This window comes from Papaver somniferum, chromosome 2 (assembly GCF_003573695.1).
Source record: "Papaver somniferum cultivar HN1 chromosome 2, ASM357369v1, whole genome shotgun sequence".
In the NCBI taxonomy this organism is placed as follows: Eukaryota; Viridiplantae; Streptophyta; class Magnoliopsida; order Ranunculales; family Papaveraceae; genus Papaver; species Papaver somniferum.
This window is the reverse complement of record NC_039359.1, coordinates 42,973,764-42,987,921: the sequence shown is the minus strand read 5'-3', so window position 1 is coordinate 42,987,921 and position 14,158 is coordinate 42,973,764. Positions and strand designations below refer to the sequence as shown.

General features: G+C 36.0%; 1 long non-coding RNA gene and 2 other non-coding genes across 8 annotated transcripts; all 3 read left to right on the top strand.

The window, feature by feature from the left end:
- The first annotated feature begins 7,021 nt into the window (after window positions 1-7,021).
- Window positions 7,022-10,881, top strand: LOC113347482. Of its 6 annotated transcripts, none has more exons than XR_003359001.1 (6): window positions 7,022-7,327; window positions 7,469-9,472; window positions 9,573-9,674; window positions 9,887-10,046; window positions 10,147-10,267; window positions 10,492-10,881. It is a non-coding gene; the product is annotated as an uncharacterized LOC113347482 (long non-coding RNA). The 6 variants fall into 6 exon arrangements; XR_003359000.1 differs by having other exon boundaries at window positions 7,022-7,360; XR_003358999.1 differs by having other exon boundaries at window positions 7,022-9,108; window positions 9,291-9,472.
- On the top strand, window positions 8,323-8,409 carry LOC113354889. The gene has a single exon (XR_003362091.1). It is a non-coding gene; the product is annotated as a small nucleolar RNA U36a (small nucleolar RNA).
- Window positions 8,626-8,739, top strand: LOC113354782. Its single transcript, XR_003361999.1, has one exon. It is a non-coding gene; the product is annotated as a small nucleolar RNA Z278 (small nucleolar RNA).
- Window positions 10,882-14,158: the final 3,277 nt, after the last annotated feature.

Genomic DNA, 14,158 nt, shown 5'->3' with positions numbered 1-14,158 from the left:
TACCAATTATGATGTAAGGTATAATTATGAATGTTAGAATGATTATGAGTAGTAGGAGAGATTCCTAGATGATGTTGTGCAACATATGCATTAACTGGATATATGAAAGAGTTATGATTGGGGTTTCTGGTATTTGGTAGTGAAGAATTAAAGGGTTTTTAGTTGAATGAGGAAGGTGCTTGATTTAGGGTATGCTTCAGAAATGGGATCTGATGCTGTGTTATGGAAGAAGAGAAATTAGAATATATATTGTTGCCGTGAAGATTCAAGTCAAATGAAGTGATTGAAGCCAGAATTAAAGGGGTTGAGCTGTTAGTTATTATTGCTGGTGATTTCAGGGATGGAGTTATACATGGATATGTGGTGTTGTTGTTGGTGTTTGAACTCCGGTGAAGGTGTTTTGGCCATTTTGTTTTTCAAGAATACTTGTACTTTTCTGGTTATGTTGTTTGCTAAATTAGAATTTCGTAAATGGGTGAACTCGCTAAACTTGCTTAGAAATTGGTCCTTAGAAATAAGATTTGGTTGATTTTCCTTTCTCATGTAGGATTGATTATCATTAAGAGTTGGGTTTAGGTGAAAATTTGTAAGATGCTTATACTTTTATGTTAGTCATTTTATCCCTGGGCTTCAATAGACCAAGAAAACACATTGCATTGATATGAAGTTGTGCTCCTTTCCTCCCATTGATTTACTTGGTTATTGCGGATGTCACTCACTACATGTTTGGCTTCTCTTATCTTGAGTTTAACAAGTCTTCTTGCAGTTTTAGACTGATAGCACTCCATCAGTATGTGTTTCCCTGTAGTTGATATCAATGACTTTGTTGCACCTTCATTTTCTTCTTATTTTCCTTTGTCCTGTAATTTACTTCATAAAACAGTAATTTACTTTATAAACACTCAAAGCTTGTATCCTAATGATTTTATAATTGCAGGTTTTTAAACATTATTTTCATCTTATCTGTGTTGATGCTTGGTTGAGACTTAATCCTTCATGTCCTGTGCATTTGTTTCTTGATGAACTTTGAACTTTTCCAGTATTCTGGTTTAGGTGAATACTTAATAGCTAAAATCACTAAGTTAGTGTTGCGTTAGATGGTGTAATTCAGTACTTATGTAGTTATCTGTAAAATTGGGTCATACTTGAACTTATGTTCTGGTTTGTGCATAGTTTCCATGATTCTATCTGGAGCAACTCTGATGCATTCTGGTTTTGCGAAATTTTAAGTATCAATGATTTCTGCAATATCCTCTTTCGTGTTAGTAAATTATTTCTGAAATTTCAGTTCCATGGCTCTTAGAATGCCTTGTTTTGGTTGTAGTTTGTAGTGATCTTAATTGCATTTTGTGATCCCAAGAAATGCGAATGTAAATGGGTCATGTGATCGGCAGGTGATTTATTGGGTTTCTTATGCTGTTAATGTCTCTTGGTTATGCAGGCTTGACAAGAGAAAGTTCTATGTTGTAGGAGCTGGGCTTTTTACTGGGGTTACAGTGGCGTTATACCCGGTCTCTGTTCTAAAGACAAGGCTGCAAGTTGCTACAAAAGATTCTGTGGAGAAAAGTGCATATTTCTGTTGTCAGAGGTTTACTCAAAAGTGCAAGTTTAGTGTCCAGTCTTGCTCCATAAGCTAATACTGTAACCTGCTTCTGATGTCCACTCTGATTTAGGGCCTTATATAAATTGACATATAAGAAAGTCACAACTTTAGAAGAAATGAAAATTATGGTATGAAATCTTTTCTTTTCCTTTTAGGGTGTTTTTTGGAATATCGATGGAGGATGTGAACCGAAAAAAAGTGCTGTTTGCATTTAAATGGAGTTTTTGTTCTTTTGGCAGTTACACTTAGTTGGATTTTGAACTGTATGCAACATTCGATCCACTTGCAGACAAGGTACTGATCTTGGTTGAAATCTATTTCAGTGATTAACACAGACAAATTGAAGTTGGTACAAGCTAGTTTTGATTTTCATGTAATTTTCAATACATGCATTGGCTATAAAATGTGCAATCGCGTATGTCAGTGGTCTAGAGATTTGGAAATGAGATTTTATTCTATGGTGATTGTTTTCCTTTTCATACTTGTGTATTAATGTACTGTCTAGCACCTCTGAGCAGTAGTACCTATTCTTAACAGACTATGTCTGCACCTATTTGTGAAAACTTTTAACTTTAGTAAGACCATCGTCGGTGGGTCATCAACTTAGAATTAGTCTGTTTGGTGCAGGGATCTCTTAGTTTGGTTTTAGCTGAAATAATACCCGACCTTTCATTAAACTTTTTTTTGTTATAAATTTTTTGGTATTTGTGTGTACATGTGGAACTTATGTTGCAATGGTAGCACGTCTGGCCCTACGTCAGAAGATGCGTGTTCGAATCACGCCAAGTTCGCTCTATCTTGTATATTACCCGATGCTAATCTCTTTCACCATTTTACTAACCGGGGTTCGAAATTGTCATTTTAGAAAATAATTATCTTATGTGGAATTAAGGTCCAGGGGCAAAATGGTCATTTTATAAACTTTTCAAATCAATAGATGTTTCGCTTAACTTTCATGCAAGGGGTAAAATGGTTATTTTTACAAACTGTAATATTTACTTACTCGTATCCGAAAAGGATGGTCTGGTCATTTTCACAGTCTTCATAATATTCATTGCACTTATTTCCAGTAAGGGTAGTATGGTCATTTTCACTGTCTATAACATTCACTTTACTTATTTCCGATAAGGATAGTCTGGTCATTTTGACAGTCTCCATAATATTTATTGCACTTATTTCCAGTAAGGGTAAAATAGTCATTTTCACAATCTGTAATATTTACTTTACTTAAGGGTAGTCTGGTCATTTTCACAGTTTCCATAATATTATTTCACTAATTTCCAGTAAGGGTAGTATAGTCATTTTCACCGTATGTGTGATATTTATTGCACTTATTTTCAATAAGGGTAGTTTGGTAATTTTGACAATCTCCATGATATTTATTACACTTACTTCCGGTAAGGGTAAAATAGTCATTTTCACAGACTATAATATTTACTTTACTTATTTTTGATAAGGGTAGTTTGGTCATTTTCACTGTCTCTGTTATATTTATTGACTTATTTCTGGTAATGGTAATATTCACAATCTGTAATATTTGCTTTACTTATATATGATAAGGGTAGTATGGTCATTTTAACTGTCTCCATGATATTTATTGCACTAATTCCTAGTAAGGGTAATATGGTCATTTTCACTATCTGTGTGATATTTATTGCACTTATTTCTGGTAAGAGTAATATGGTCATTTTCAGAATCTGTAATATTTATTTCACTTATTTCTGATAAGGGTAGTATGGTCATATTCAATATCCCCATGATATTTATTGCACTAATTCCTAGTAAGGGTAATATGGTCATTTTCACTGTCTGCGTGATATTTATTGCACTTATATCTAGTAAGGGTAATATGTTCATTTTCACAATCTATAATATTTATTTCACTTATTCCCGATAAAGGTATTATGGTCATTTTCACTATCTCCATGATATTTATTGCACTAACAAATCTGATATATTTCGTCTTCAGTTTATCCGAACGAGAAACTCAGGTCTAACTCTAGCAATCTTTGAATCTGTGATGTTCGAATCTGATATATTTCGTCTGCAGTTCATCCGAACGAGAAACTCAGGTCTAACTCTAGCAATCTTTAAACCTGTGATGTTCGAATCTAATATATTTCGTCTCCAGTTCATCTGAACGAGAAACTAAGGTCTAACTCTAGTAATCTTTGAACCTGTGATGTTCGATTCTGATATATTTCGTCTCCAGTTCATTCGAACGAGAAACTCAGGTCTAACTCTAGTAATCTTTGAACCTGTGATGTTCGATTCTGATATATCTCGTCTCCAGTTCATCCGAACGGGAAACTCAGGTCTAACTCTAGTAGTGTTTGAACCTGTGATGTTCGATTCTGATATATCTCGTCTCCATTTCTTCCGAACAGGAAACTCGGGTCCAACTCTAGTAATCTTTGAAACTGTGATGTTCAGTTCTGATATATTTCGTCTCCAGTTCATCCGAACGAGAAACTCATGTCTAACTCTAGTAATCTTTGAACCTGTGATGTTCGATTCTGATATATTTCGTCCCCAGTTCATCCAAACGGGAAACTCAGGTCTAACTCTAATAATCTTTGAACCTGTGATGTTCGGTTATGATATATTTCATCCCCAGTTCATCCGAACGGGAAACTCGGGTCTCACTCTAGTAATCTTTGAACCTATGATGTTTGATTCTAATATATTTCGTCTCGAGTTCATCCGAACGAGAAACTAAGGTCTAACTCTAGTAATCTTTGAACCTGTGATGTTCGATTCTGATATATTTCGTATTCACTTCATCCGAACGAGAAACTAAGGTCTAACTCTAGTAATCTTTGAACCTGTGATGTTCGATTTTGATATATTTCTGCTCCAGTTCATCCGAACGAGAAACTCATGTCTAACTCTAGTAATCTTTGAATCTGTGATGTTCGATTCTGATATATTTCTGATCCAGTTCGTCCGAATGAGAAACTCATGTCTAACTCGAGTAATCTTTGAACCGACGATGTTCGAAACTGATATATTTCTGCTCCAGTTCATCCGAACGGGAAACTCAGGTCTAAGTCTAGCAATCTTTGAACCTGTGATGTTCGATTATGATATATTTCGCCTCCAGGTCATCCGAACGGGAAACTAAGGTCTAACTCTAGTAGTGTTTGAACCTGTGATGTTCGATTCTGATATATTTCGTCTCCAGTTCATCCGAACGGGAAACTTAGGTCTAAGTCTAGTAATATTTGAACTTGTGATGTTATATTTCGTCCCCAGTTCATCCGAACGGGTAACTCAGGTCTAACTCTAGTAGTGTTTGAACCTGTGATGCTCGATTCTGATATATTTCGTCTCCAATTCATCTGAACGGGAAACTCAGGTCTAACTCTAGTAATCTTTGAACCCGTGATGTTCGATTCTGATATATCTCGTCTCCATTTCATCCGAACGGGAAACTCAGGTCTAACTCTAGTAATATTTGAATCTGTGATGTTCGATTCTGATATATATCGTCTCCAGTTCATCCTAACGGGAAACTTAGGTCTAAGTCTAGTAATCTTTGAACCTGTGATGTTCGATTCTGATATATTTCGTCCCCAGTTCATCCGAACGGGGAACTCATATCTAACTCTAGTAATCTTTGAACCTGCGATGTTTGATTCTGATATATTTCGTCCCCAGTTCATCCAATGGGAAACTCAGGTCTAACTATAGTAATCTTTGAACATGTGATGCTTGACTCTGATATATTTCATCTCCAGTTCATCCGAACGAGAAACTAAGGTCTAACTCTAATAATCTTTGAACCTGTGATGTTCGATTCTGATATATTTCGTCTTCAGTTCATCCGAACGGAAACTCAGGTCTAACTCTAGCAATCTTTGAACCAGGGATGTTCGATTATGATATATTTAATCTTTCGTTCATCCGAACGGGAAACTTAGGTTTAACTCTAGTAATCTTTGAACCTGGGATATGTCCGATTCTGATATATTTCGTCTTCAGTTCATCCGAACGGGAAACTCAGGTATAACTCTAGTAATTTTTGAACCCGGGATGTTCGATTATGATATATTTCATCTTCCGTTCACCTGAACGGGAAACTCAGGTCTAACTTTAGTAATATTTGAACCTGGGTTGTTCGATCCTGATATATTTCGTCTTCCGTTCATCCGAACGGGAAACTCAGGTCTAACTCTAGTAATCTTTGAACCCAGGATGTTCGATTCTGATATATTTCATCTTCCATTCATCCGAACGGGAAACTCAAGTCTAACTCTAGTAATCTTTGAACCTGGGATGTTCGATTCTGATATATATTTCGTCTTCAGTTCTTCCGAACGGGAAACTTAAGTCTAACTCTAGTAAACTTTGAACCCCGGATATATTCAAAAGCTGATATATTTACCTTCCGTTCACCCGAACGGGAAACTCAGGGCTAACTCTAATAATCTTTCAACCTGGGATGTTCGATTCTGATATGTTTCATCTTCCGTTCATCCGAACGGGAAACTCAGGTCTAACTCTAGTAATCTTTGAACCCGGGATGTTCAATTCTGATATATTTCGTCTTCCGTTCATCCGAATGGGAAACTCAGGTCTAACTCTAGGAATCTTTCAACCTGGGTTGTTCGATTCTGATATATGTATTCTTCCATTCATCCGAACGGGAAACTCAGGTCTAACTCTATTAATCTTTGAACCTGGGATGTTCAATTCTGATATATTTTGTCTTCAGTTTATCCGAATGGGAAACTCATGTCTAACTCTAGTAATTTTTGAACCTGAGATGTTAATATATGATATTTGACATCTCCAATTCATATGAATTAGAACACAAGGTCTATCTCTAGTAATATGGTATCCTGAGTTCGTATTATACATAACTAGTTCCTCTAAAGAATCTTATAATTTGATATTTTTTATCTCCCGTTCATCGAAATTAAAACCTTAGGTCTATCTCTATTAACCTGGTCAATTGTTGATTATGGGAGATTCATTTCTCATTTTTACAGTTCATATTTTTATGTATTATTCGGATTTGTATCTAATTGAAGGCCAACTTCCGATTTTTAGAGTTTTTAGTTTCTCATTTTTGTAATTCGTTTTTATTCTTGTTCATATATATTTTTTAAATTTAGTGTGGTATACGCGTCTAAATAAACGTAAACTTCTAAGTTTTTTCTTTCCAAAGTTATGGACCCTACGGTACGATGTCACATGGTTTGGTAAGTGATAAAATGCACCACCTAATTTAAAGTAATGAGTGCCGTTCAATGAATTTGTTTGTGACACGTGAAAAGAAGTTAACCATTTGATCTTTTAAAACCAGTCAAATGGGTGTCGAACACACTAATCGTCCAGCTCTACTACAACATGAGTTTTCTATATATTCTTAGATGAGAGAGAAAAACAAAAACAAAACCTAAATTTATTTTCCTTCTCCGCCTCTCCCTCTCCCCAACCGTCTCCTTCTCCTGCGAATGGAACCCTAACATACTCACCCTTCTTCTCTATAGACTGAAACAGTAGCACACAAAATCGTAATGGAGTTAGCACTCTCGATCTGCTTCTCTTCAAATCTCTTTATAATTTCATGAAATTATTATTGTTTTATTTCTTGAAATTGTTTGAAGATGAAAACCCATCAAAATCTCTTTAGAAAATTGGAAGCCCTAACTTCATAATCAAATCCTGAGTTTTCAGAATCAACAGCAAATCAACAAAGCCCATTAAAACCTAGGAGTTATGTTTTCCATCTCCTACATATTCTGATAAGTGAATGAATCTAATAACTTACATTTATGTTTCAGTTGTTTTTTTAAATCGATTATAAGTTGTTTTTTGAGATAGTAATTATAATTCTTTTTTGTTTAATTTCATCAGGTCTTTTGAGAAGGACGGGAAGATGAGAACCCCTACATTCATCAGCAAGAACTGATGAATTCCTTGCTTCTAGTTTCAAATAAGAAACGGGTTAATCGGTTTTACTTAGTGAAGCTACTCGCTATCTCTTTGTACAACACCCTTATCTTTCCTCTGAAACCCTAGCCTTGCACGTCTGTTACTGCTTCGATTTTTTTTTTGCGGGTTTTCATAGAGAAAAACCCTGATTTTTGTAAATCCTTTGTTTCTCAATAACTCTTGGGTTTATTACTTGTCTTACATTTATTCTTTCTGTGGTTTGATTCTTTGTGTTGTGTTGTGTTGTTTATTTTGAGATTTTTTTTAAAAATTTGAATTTGGGTTTTCGAGATTTTATATGCATGAAAAATTTGTGGTTTGGGTAATAACGAGGGTTTTATGATTTAGGATTTGGTTTCTGAAGATTGTTTTAAAGGTTATATATGGATCATTTGGGTAGAGGAGAAAGACAATTTTTTTATTTGGATGAGTTTTTCATGTAAAGTAAGATGTGTTCATTTTAGACTGATTCATGTGGAAGTGTATGATAAGAAGTAGCCTCCCCTAAATGTCATGCTCTTTTTGATGAATAGTAGTTACCATCATAAATTTCTTGACTGAATGGCTTAACTCCTTGGTGATATATTCCGCAAGTTTGAGGCTTTTAGGCTTTAATTTCGATGTTTACTTTCTTCATTTTATTGAGAACCAGTAACAAACTGCTTGGCATTCGCTTATTTCGATGGTTTACCTCTAAAAATTTTGTCTGCAATTTTAACTATTGAATTTGTGTTAGATTGTGAGTACATGTTTTTGTTTTAGTCTATGATCATAAATCGCTTTGATTACAAAACACCCGCACTCCTGAGAGTAATCTATGATGTTGAAAAGGTAAAAATGGTTGAATTTCTTGATATGAGCCATAATTGATATACTAGGCCATGTAGTATTGGATATTTTATTCATTTATGTGATTGAATTAATTATGAATTTGGCTGTGATATTCATCACACAGCTTTTATGCTAGTTCTGCTTCAGAAATTTCTTGATAGAGAGAACTGAAATTTGTTTATCTTTTTTATAGATGTGTGTATGGAATATTATAAATTAAGATTAATAATCACTGTGTTAATTGAGAGGCCTATGATGATGTTATCCAATTAGTTGAGGTGCAGTGGAACTGAGACCCTGTTTACAGGGAGAACCCCTTGGAGAAACTATATTCGCATGCCAATAATGGATCTAACTGAGGCACTATGGCATTTTTCACCCTGATTTGACCTGGTCTGCAGTACTTCTTTTTTGCTGAGTTTATGATACATCATTGTAATTATTTAGTTTGCTTTTTAGCACATTTTGAGTTTTAACTTGGTGTCTTGTTAAGAGGTTTCCGTTCTATGTACCTGATTTTTTGAATAATGACTTCCCCAATGTAAGTGTTCTTTTGTTCGTTGTTATTGCTCTTTCGACGGAAGAAGAGCAAAGCTTTGAGTTATCATGATCTTCGTCAGTTGAAGAAACGATAAGCAGTTACAGTTCTGTTGCACAAGATTTTAATACAGATGGCCATAATGATGATGGCTTGGTACAACCCAGTTATTAGTGTTACATTTAGAAGAACGGTGAATGTAGTTCTTTATTTTTATTTCTATTTGTTTCCATAAGTGAAAGTAGCTAGTTGAAGTTTATGGCTTGACCTTTTATCTGTTTATTTTGCTGTTAATACAACTTTTCGATAGTATGAGAAGTTTTCTTTTTTTTTCATCTGTTGGCATTACTAACTCCTTCTCAAATTAATGACCAGGATGGCAATGTCAAGTGAAACTCAGTCTCTACTATGGCAGTTGGTGGAAATTTGAGTGTTAGTAACAATGCTGGTGGTGGATTTGCTACTGCAGTATTGAGACATCAGGTTTCCTTCTTTGTTTCGGCAGAGTTCACGGTTTCAGCTGGTTTAAGAGCGTTAATTGGAGCACAGATGTCACGGTAGGGAAATTGCTTTTCTAAGTCAGATTAATCACTCCCTTGGCCATCACAACCACACCCACTAAATGACCAATTTCTTATTATAATTTTATTATGTCAGCCAACAGTCGGTAAACTCAGTATTGTTGTTTCCCTGAGAGATGTCCCAGTCAATTTATCCGATGTGTGGACTCGGCAACTCTCTTAGACATAAAGTGGAAATGTAAGCTTCTCCACTTTACATTAAAACTCATTGTTTGTTTCATAATTCTCCAATCTGAAGCATCAAAGCAATTGTACCGAGAAACCTGGTAATGCGAAGTGTGATTTTTCCTGAATAACAGCGTATTACTACGATGTGTTTAGGCTAAGGTTTGTGATTTTTTGGTGTTATGATTTCCTATGTATTGTTTTCTTGTGAATTCTTTTTTGCAGTGAATGAGACTACCCTCCACTTAGGTTGTGAACTGCTATGTCTGTTTGCGTCTAGGAAATAACTATCACCTCTTGAATCTGAAATACCAACTCGATCAAAAATAACTACAGATTACTTGGTTCTGATATACCCACTCGGTCGAAGAGGAAACATATCAAGGTAACAACTACAAATATTCCGTGTTGTACCCCTGCAATGTTTGTTTTGAGATGTCTGAGTTGCTGATTTGGTAATGCTGTTTTATGATGTTTATGGATAGGAGTGATGTGGTTGAGATCGAAATATGGTTTCAAAGGGAAAGTACAATTGGTGGTCTCCTAGGCTCTGGTGGTGGCTTCGTTTTGGGACCTCTCCTTTTAGAAATTGGTGTCATTCTACAGGTAAGGTATACAACATATACTCCATTTTTCATTTTGGACTATCATGAACTTGAATGGATGAAGATATCTCTTATAAATCATCATACATTTAACACGACGACGTAGAGTGGTTAAACAGATTGTTGATATGTATTTATCTTTTATAAGTGTGAACTGATAGTGTTAAGTCAAAGAAGTTGAAGTAATCCTTTTCCCTTTTTCTATCTACTTCTGTTTGATTTCAGTCTTATGGGATCGATCACCTGACAATATCTACGAGAGACTGCATCTTTGCTGTGGACTTCTTACATGGTGAATGATGTTGATGTCATCTACTACTACTTCAGTGGCAAAGACATCAAGGTCTGGAGAAGTGCTGGATTGCAGTATTTGAATGGGTTTGTAGGATGAAAGCGAATGGATTTCATTTGCAACTGCAGTTTTTACTAGATTTATTTGTATTGCATCTTTGCAGGTGCAGTTTCTACTAGATTTATTTGTTGAGAATGCATGAACTACAGTTGAAAAATTTGAAATTGCAGGCCTGGGTTCCAGGTTTAGTTTTAGTTGAATTACAGGCCTATAAATCGGAAGCCCGTGTCCATGAATATGGTCTGGGCTACCCATTTTTTTTTATTGCAACAGAAAGAATTGTCACAGATATAACTATTACAAAAGTTTTGAACTAAAAACTACACGTGTCATCAACTTACTGTTGTTACAAATGAGAGTAACAGTTTAGCCGTGACGAAACTCCTGTGAGTAAATGTTACAAAAACGATGGTTACACAAATATATGTTACATTCGTGACAAAAAGGACACGTGTCGCCGAAACAATCATGACAAGGATTCAGTAACAGTTTAACCGTTGCTGTATTTGTTGTTGGGCCAGACACGTGTCGCATTGCGAAGTTTTGCAAATAGCGAGTAACAGTTAAACCGTGAACATAAATGTGACAAATATGACACGTGTCGAATTTATAAAATTAATTATTGTTTATGTGTGACTGTATTTGGCCATTGTCACATAAAAAAGTTACAGAATTACACCACACTTATTTATTACAGCGTTTTTACAACAGGTTATAATCGTTACAAATTTAATAACTAACAAAAATAGCCTGTGACAAAATCCTGGAAATGGTGTAGTGAGTCCGAGATCTTAGCTATAGTAGACTAGAAATCAAGACTTATTGTTTTGATCACTAACATTGACAAACATGCTTGAGATAGCAACGCATGCGAGTTCGACCGAGCAATGCTCTAACAATGCCATTTAGCATTTTTCAAAAACAATCTCACGCGCAATATAAATACTTTGTCAAATTCAACTTAAATTAGAGCTTACTGGTGGAGGGAAAAATTGCAAGTCATTACGAGGAAAATGTTCACCTTTCAACAATTTTGCCCATAAAGCATCTTGGTTGTGTAAAGATTGCCAAGCCAGTTTTGCAAGAAAAGATATGTTATAGCTACTCAAATTTTTTAGGCCTAATCCACCAAACCTTTTAGGTAAACATTGTTAGGAAAACCATGGGTTTCTTATTTTAGGTTTGTTTCCATATTGAGGTGGATTTTCTTATCTAGGTTTGATAGAGTTTAGGAAAGAGTTTGGTATCCTAATAGGAGACTAATACTTGGTGGCCAAGTTTGTGTTCTTTATATATAGGACTAGAATTGTAGGTTTGTAGACATCCAATCTAGAAGAGTGGTAAATCCTTGTGCCCGGGATTTTGGTCTCTTTTGTAAGGAGGGTCGAGCGCTACCATGAAGGTCACTATCGGTGTGAGAGCAAAGCTTGTCTAGAGAGGATTTTGGTGTTCTAGTGTTTAAGGCCAAAATTCTAGTATTTCTATGTTTCTCCTCAGTTACTAGCAACCATGAAGAAAGTGTAAAAGAGAAGACATGAGGCCGGTTTAGAGAGTTGGATTATATGGTTTCTTTAATGGTGTTCTCGGGTATGTCTTGTTAACTCATTGGGTCTTATCTGGGTTGGTTAAAAAGCATGTAATGATCTTGGTTTATAATGGAAGTTTTTCTGGTGGTGTTTGTTGGCTGTGGATGTAGCATGCAAAGGTGAACCATGTACATCTTGTGTTGTGATTGTGTGTGCTTCTTTATCTTTTGTATTTCTTATTATATTTCCCATGTTTAATTCAAATCACCAATTCCCCTTTGTGATTATGTGTTCCGCTGCGCTTTGGGTGCCAATTTCACTAACAAACATACCTTTTTCCATGAAATGTGTTTCTGAGAATGAGGATTGTTGTAATTATTCCACCAATAACTTCTCTAAATTTTGTCCATTTGATGAATTTTTGTTTCACGTAATTTAAAAACATGCATTTGATACATGGCTATGGTACTCAGAACAACATTCACTTGAGTAGTTTTTCCAGCTAAATTAACAATTTTACTCTGCCAACCCTGCAACTTATTGTACATGTTATCAATAATACTTGTGTCTGGATTTGTGCATCATAATAGTTATACCCAAATATTTTTCTCCAAGTCCTTTCATACCAAGAATACCAGTTATACTAGACTTATACGCATTAAAAATGTGTTTACCAAAAAACCAAGTAGATTTATGCATATTTATCACCTGATCTAAAGCTTTCCAAAAAACAGAGTGCTCCGCCCTCCAAGTCCTTGCAATCCCTCTGAACCCAGGGTGATCCGCCTTCCACTTTTATGGGGTGTAAAGCCCCTTCTTATGTAATGGAAGAGTATTTAAACATGCATGAACGCGACTGGACCGAGAAGAGTCTTGCTAAAAAGGCTAAACGCGAAGCAGCCAAGTTCTCGGATCTTCTTATGCGCCCTTGTTCCTCTGCTAACGTTTCCCCTTTACAATTTGGGCAGTCTCATCAAAGAGGCGCGTCGCAGTCTCTTCATGGTGTTGTCAAAAATTCATCTCCCTCCTTTTCCGATCAATTACACAATCTCAGAAGAAGCTTGTCCGAGGGTGGCGGCGGATGGGTTTCTCCGTGCCTGAAGGTGTTGTCAGTCAATCCTCCCCGGGCACAGACTGTTCGTATTCAAATGAAGTGCCTATATCTCCTAATGCTGTCCTAGAATCAATGAGACCATCTAGGTCTAATCGATCAGTGGTTGGTGGGTCCTCAACCCACGTGGCGTTTCCTACTAGGGGCTTTCAAGGTAACCAAAATTCTGTCATGCGTTTATGAATGATTCTCCCTCTCTCCTCCCCTTATTTTTGTTATAAACTATCGGGATTTGTTTATCATGTTACTCACTTTTGGATTCTCTGGCGCATCTAGCGGTCCAACCTCGTCATATGGTTCTTCGATGTCCCACGACAAAGATATCAATACATCACAACGTCAAGCCGCGTCTAAGGTTAGAAAACAGGGCTAATGAAGATTCTTGCTTTAACTGGAATAACACTGTGAACTGTTTTCCCTAGAAAATTTTGAAACTCGTAAGTTACTTTCAACTTCCAGAAGGATAACCAAAAATGTTGAGATAAGCCCATAGAGTTGTCTGTGATCAAATCCTTGTCACAAAGCATCTTGTAAGTTGAGGAAGTTGTAAAAAAATCAGTACTTTTAAAAAGCCATTAATTTATCTTCTTGATCTAACTGAATGGGTATAGTTAAAATGGAGTTCACCTGATCAGGAGTAAAAAGATGATGAAAAAGCGCTACATTCCACTGTTCAGCACGAGTATTTATAAGATCTGAAACCCAGTGATACTTAGAAGTATCCAAATCACCCCAATATTGTAATGCATAATTCGTAATAGGAATCCACTTAGAGGTCCAGATGTCAATATGAGTACCATTACCAGTACACCAAATTCCCGGATTGGCTTTGTGCCCGTTACAAAATTCCCGTTACAAATGCCCGTTACAAAATATTCGTAACAGGCAGGAACCGTTACTTTT